The sequence below is a fragment of the Pseudorca crassidens genome, chromosome 13, assembly GCF_039906515.1.
Source record: "Pseudorca crassidens isolate mPseCra1 chromosome 13, mPseCra1.hap1, whole genome shotgun sequence".
In the NCBI taxonomy this organism is placed as follows: domain Eukaryota; kingdom Metazoa; phylum Chordata; class Mammalia; order Artiodactyla; family Delphinidae; genus Pseudorca; species Pseudorca crassidens.
In genome coordinates, this window is record NC_090308.1 from 71,592,004 (window position 1) to 71,598,909 (window position 6,906).

The following is a 6,906-nucleotide window of genomic DNA, read 5'->3' on the forward strand; positions in this document are numbered from 1 at the left end:
ACTAAACTACATGAGTGAGAGTTAGTCTAGGTAACCTATGACATATGAGACCCTCAAGACTCTGAACATGGGAATCATAAAATAGACTTCCATGAGATGTAGAACATCAAATGATATTTTATAAAATTAAGAAAAACTAGAAGATGGAATAACCAAAATGTGCAAACTACAAGGCACTATTTAAAATGTCTGGGCATATATAAAACAGTATGAAATACAATTTTTAGAAATGAAAAATGTAGTTGTTGAAAAATGAACAGATGGGTTAAAGAGCAAATTAGATATAAGATAAGAGAAATAAGTTAACTGAGAGACAGACCTGAAGAAATTAACTGGGAAACAACACAGAGAAATAAGGAGGTATAAAATAGGAAAGAAATGTTAAGAGATGTGGAGGCTAGAAAGAGGAGGTCTAACATCATGTTACTTGAAGTATAATACATGGAACAGTAGCAAGAGCCCTGCTTAGGAGATTGTTAGAAATTCAGACTCAGGGCTTCCCTGGTGGCGCAGTGGTTGAGAGTCCGCCTGCCAACGCAGGGGACACGGGTTCGTGCCCCGGTCCGGGAGAATCCCGCGTGCCATGGAGTGGCTGGGCCCGTGGGCCGTGGCCACTGGGCCTGCGCGTCTGGAGCCTGTGCTCCGCGGCGGGAGGGACCACAGCGGTGAGGGGCCCGCGTACCGGAAAAAAAACCCCAAAAAACCCAAAACAAACAAACAAAAATTCAGACTCGGCCTCTCTTATGACCTCTTGAATCCGAATCTGCATTGGTCAATAAACTCCCCACGTGGTTCATATGTACCCAAAGGTTTGAGAAACTGGGTGAACAAATTTATAATTTGAATCCCAGAGAGAGAATATAAAGAGAATGGAGAAGAAGCAATATTCGAAGAGATAACGAATTGATGGATGACATGAATTCACTTATTCATACCAAGAAGAATAAATCAGAAGAAATTTTACACCTAGAAAGATTATAATCAAACTAGAACACCAAAACCCAAAAATAAATCCTAGAGAGAAAAGACAATTAGACATTTGACATCTACAGTGATTTCAATAGCAACAATAGAAGCAGAAGAAAGTGTAATAATATCTTCAAAGTGCTGGGGGGAAAAAAAAAAACCTCTCTGTATCCACCAAAACTACCTTTTAAGAAGAAAGGCAAAATAAAGACATTTCATAACCAAAAATGGAGAGAATTTATGAACAGATCTATACTTGAGAACTTCTGAAGGAAGCATTTAAGGAAGAAAAAAGATTATTCTAAAAGGCATGCAAGGAGTGGCGAACAAAGAAACTGATAAACCTGTAAATAAGTCTAAATAAACATGATCTGTATAAAATCGTATCTAATTTGTGAGAATTAAACAAAGGGCAGAATTAAAATACTTGACAACTAGTATTATGTAAATTGGGAGGCGTGGTTAAAATTAAAGTGTTTTTAAATCTTTGTATCATCTGGGTTAAGGTCAATATGTTAACCATGGTCTGCACTGTGCTAGGTACTCACCATAAAATTTCCAGGAAAACCCCTAGAAGAATAGAAATAAACAGTATAAATTTTCAGAAGAAAGTACAGTTATCAGAAAGAGTGCATAACTTCCAGTTTGATTTTAAAATAAAATTGTTTACATTAGTTTTAAATGTATCTAGTATGGAATCAAAGTACGATAGCGTTTGAGATATACCATCACCTATTTAAAAGAACAAGATTGTCATTAATAAGCAGAAATTTTGCATTGCTCTAGTTTTCAATTTAGCCTAGATTTCCATTTCCCTCTTCCTGATACATTTTTTAAAATTTTATTGAAGTACAGTTAATTTGCAATGTTGTGTTCATTTCTTCTGTACAGTAAAGTGACTCAGTTATACATATATATATATTATTTTTCATATTCTTTTCCATATGGCTTGTCACAGGATATTGAATATAGTTCCCTGTGCTACACAGTAGGACCTTGTTGTTTATCCATCCCAAATGTGATAGTTTGTCTCTGCTAACCCCAAACTCCCAGGCCTTCCCTCCCCCACACCCCTCCTCGTTGGCAATGACAAGTCTGTTATCCGTATCTGTGCATTTCCTTCTTCCTTCAAAAGTTATAATAATATATAGTTGGCCCTCTGTATCCACGGTTTTCTGCATCCTCAGATTCAACCAACCATGAATCAAAAGTGGTTTTAGTCCGTGGATGGGAAACCCACGGATATGGAGGGCCAGCTCTTTTCTTTGTACTACCAAGGGACTTGAGCACCTGAGGATTTTGGTATCCATGGAGGCACCTGGAACCAATCACCCTGAGATATGGAGGGACAACTATACTTCCTGGTAGAAAGTTTTTTACTGATCTATCACAACTCTTTCCATAAGCATGGGTATAGATTAATATTAATTTTTATTTCCTATGATACGTCTATTTTTTTTTTTTTTTTTTTTGCAGTATGCGGGCCTCTCACTGTTGTGGCCTCTCCCGTTGCGGAGCACAGGCTCCAGACGCGCAGGCTCAGCGGCCATGGCTCACGGGCCCAGCCGCTCCGCGGCGTGTGGGATCTTCCCGGACCGGGTCACAAACCCGTGTCCCCTGCATCGGCAGGCGGACTCTCAACCACTGCGCCACCAGAGAAGCCCCTGATATGTCTATTTTATTAAAATTTAAAATTTAGTTACTATTACACTTACTGTTAGTGCACAATTGGTCAAAACAACATATGTATTCCACATTTTGACCAATATAACTAAACAAAGTAAAATTTTGTTGCAAATGCATCACTTATTGGGACAGTACTGCTTGGTTTCAATGAATTTATGTATCCAAGAGTTGGTAGAAAGACACAAGATTTAGCAGTAATTGTATTCCTATTTTGTGTTATATAAGATGTAAATCCTGAGAAAATTTTTCACACAAATAAGTAGATGAGAATAGAAGGAGTTTTATTATAGAAAGTCACCCACAGTGAAATTCCTTTAACACAACTGAATGATGATTTCTGAAGAAGGGAAGCTGATGTAATCCCTTTAAAAAAAAAAAAAAATGGCAGTAAAATATACATAACATAAAATTTAACCTTTTAATTACTTTTAACTGTATTCATTGGCATTAAGTACATTCATATTGTTGCACAACCATTACCACCAACCATCTCCAGAACTTCATCTCCCAAAACTGCAACTCTGAACTCATTAAACACCAACTCCCCATTCTTCCCTTCCCAGCCCCTGGACAACACCATTCTACTTTCTGTCTCTGTGAATTTGACTACTCTAGATATCTTGTATAAGTGGAATCATACAATATTTGTCCTCTTGTGACTGATCTGTTTCACTTAGCATGATGTCTTTGAGCATAATGTCATCCGTGTTTTAGCATATCAGAATTTATTTCCTTTTTAAAGCTGAATGATATTGTACTGTATGTATACAGCACGTTTTGTTTATCCATTCATCTGTTGATGGACACTTGTGTTGTTTCTACTTTTGATGGTTGAGAAAAATTGAATCCCTCTTTAGTAAGATAAGTAATGGACAGTTATAATATCCAATTGCAACCTTCTGCTTCTTATTTGGTACACATCCAAATGAGCTTTCCTTTAGTCTCTAGTGGGCAAATACAAAGTAGTAAGCAAGCACAATTCCTCTGACCAAAGAAGCCAGTTATAAAAATTTTCCTGCTTCCATTTCCTTCCCTTGTTGAATGTTTGTAAATTATCTGTGGAGAATAAAATTAAATGGTCATGCTTTTGAGGTGCCAGACTATAGGAACACCAGTGACAGTTCCAAGTCCAAGACTTTCCAAATAAAGGAAGGATTTCACATGGCTGAGAAATTGCCTGGCCGGCAATGCTTGCTTTTCCAAGTGTCTCCAATGTATTCCAAGCGTAATGCATTACTTACTATACCCCAGTCTTTTTTTTTTTTTTTTTTTTCTGTAAAAAGCTTTATGGTTTCCATTTGGTCCAAGGCTTGGGAGAGAGCTCCAGGGCGGTTAAAAAGCTGCCTAGTGGATGCAGGGAGGGGCTTCAGGCAGAAACCCCGACGCCAGAGGGGCTCCTCAAAGGCCGCTGGGCTCCAGGGGCACCTACTCGTGCTGGAGGGTGAGCCTTTCCAAGAGAGACCCACCCAGCCCAGCCTGGGGACCAGCCGGCCTTTGGAGGTTGGTCAGGTGGTCACCCATCTTCTTGATGAGTTTCACCTGCTCATCTAGGACAAGACTCTCCAGGAAGTCACAGAGGCGGGGTCTGCGCGGGCAGAACCCAGGGCACGCAGGTCCACAAGGGCCTGGTTCATGTTCTCCTCCACGAGCACGGCAGCTTCCATAGTATCCTGGGTTTTACCCGACTCATCTGGAGATGGCTTCCGCACGTTCTGGAAGAGGGCGCGGCCGCCACGCTGGTTTTGTGTTTTCAGGAGATGCTTGGCTCCGTCGCACTTCTCCTTGGCCAATTCACGGAAGAAGTGGCCCATGTCTTCCAGGGCCACGTTGTCACAGTCGAAATAGAAGCTCAGAGAGAGGGAGGTGTAGGAGGCCCACAGATGCGTGTCGGCCAGGGGGTTGACAGTGACCTCCACCTCAGTGGGATAATTCTGACGAATCTGGAAACTCGTGGTTGATCGGTAGAAAGCAGTTAAGCTCAAAAAGTGGTGTTGGCTGGTCCCGGTGACCAAGGGTAGCTGAGTGGCTGATTCTGAAGGTTGCGACTGGAAAAAAGGTTGGAGGGTGATCGGAGGCTGGAGCAGGGGATGTCCCTGTGGGTCTGTCCCACCCAAACACTATTGAAGCAAGAGACAGATCCGCGGCACTGCCTAGCACACTGCCTACACCCTGACCTCCTCTGCTGCAGTGAATGAATCTTATCAGTCCTTGTCTTAGTTTTCTATTGCTGCATAACAAATGACTGCAAATTTCAAAGCTTAAAGCAGCACACAGGGCTTCCTGGTGGCGCAGTGGTTGGGAGTCCGCCTGCCGGTGCAGGGGACACGGGTTCGTGCCCCGGTCCGGGAAGATCCCACATGCCGCGGAGCGGCTGGGCCCGTGAGCCGTGGCCGCTGAGCCTGCGCATCCGGAGCCTGTGCTCCGCAACGGGAAAGGCCACAACAGTGAGAGGCCCGCGTACCGCAAAAAAAAAAAAAAAAAAGCAGCACACACTCGTGAGCACACAGTTCTATGGATCAGAAGTCTAGGTGGGTTCAACTACATCCTATGTATAAGATCTCACAAGGCTGAAGTCAGGGTGTCGGCTGGGCTGGGCTGGGCTCTTATCTGGAGGCTCTGGGAGATAATCTGCTTCCAAACTCATTCATATTCTTGGCAGAATCTGGTTCCTTGAGGCTGTAGATCAGAGGTTCCCTGTTTCCTTGCTGGCCGTCAGCAAGGGGTTGCTCTCTGTTCCTCAATGCTACTTGCATTCCTTCTCATGAGGCCATTTCCATCTTTAATCCAGCAGTGGCACACTGAGTTCTTCCCATGTTTTAAATTTCTCTGACTCTTTTGCTTTTGGCTGGAGAAAGCTCCATGATTTTAAGGGCTTGTGGTGAGTTCAGGCCTGCCTAGATTATGCCAAAGAACATAACATAATCACAGAAATGAAACATCATCATGTTAATGGGTTCTGGAGATGAGAGCAGAAAAGTCCTGCCTACCATAGTCTGCCTTCTTACCTCCTTGCCAAATTCACACTCTTCCCAAATATCAAATACATCCATCTATGAAAGCCCATCTATAAAAAGCCCACAGCAAACATTATACTAAATGGTGAATGTCTGGAGATTTCCTTCCTAAAATCAGGAAGAAAATAGGCATGTCTGTGCTTACCACTTCTATTCAACATTGTACTGGGGGTCTAGATAGGACACTTAGGCAAGAAAAAAAATAAAAGGTATTCCTTGGAAAGGAAGAAGTAAAGCTATCTTTATTTGAAGATAACATGATTTTTTATATGTAGACCTTTTTCCTAAAGAATCCTAAAACTGTTAGAAATAATAAATGAGTTCAGGAAGGTTTCAGGATACAAGATCAATATAGGAAATTTAATTGTATTTCTGTACTCTAGCAAGGAGACAATTCAAAAATGAAATTAAGAAAATTCCATTTATAATAGCATCAAAAAGAATAAAATACTTAGGAATAAATTTAACCTAAGAAGTGTAAAATTTGTACTCTGAAAATTATAAAACATTATTGGAAGAAATTAAAGAAACCTAACAAATGGAAAGACATTCCATGTTCATGAATTGGAAAGCGCAATGTTAAGATGGCAATACTCTCAAAACTGACCTGCAGATTCAATACAATCTGTCAAAATCCTAGCCTTTTTTTTTTTTTTTTTTTTTGCAGGAATTGACAAGTTGGGAATTCCCTGGCGATCCAATGGTTAGGATTCTGTGCTCTCACTGCCGAGGGCCCAGGTTCAATCCCTGGCCAGGGAACTAAGATCCCGCAAGCCTCCCGGCATGGCCAAAAAAGAAAAAAAAAAAAGGAAAAGGAAATTGACAAGCTGATCCTAAAATTCATATGGAAAGGCAAAGGACCCAGAATAGCCAAAGTAATCTTGAAAAAGAAGAACAAAATTGGAGAACTCACTCATTCTTCCTGATTCCAAAACTTACCACACAGCTGCAGTAATCAAGACTGTGTGGTACTGGCATAAAGAGAAACAGGTCAATGGAATACAGTTGAAAGTCCAGAGGTAAACCTTTAACTTTATCGTCAACAGATTTTCAACAAAGGTACCAAGACAACTCAAACTGGGGAAAGAATAGTATTTTCAACAAATGGTGCTGGGACAGCTGGCTATCTACATGCAAAAGAATGAAGCTAGAGTGTTAACTTCTTACACAAAAATTAACTCAAAACAGATCACAGACCCAAATGTAAGAGGTAAAGCTATAAAACTCTAAGAAGAAAACA

At 41.1% G+C, this 6,906-nt stretch overlaps 1 pseudogene; it reads right to left on the minus strand.

Annotated features, from left to right (window-relative positions):
* Positions 1-3,931: 3,931 nt before the first annotated feature.
* Positions 3,932-5,702, minus strand: LOC137204901 (ferritin light chain pseudogene; annotated as a pseudogene).
* Positions 5,703-6,906: the final 1,204 nt, after the last annotated feature.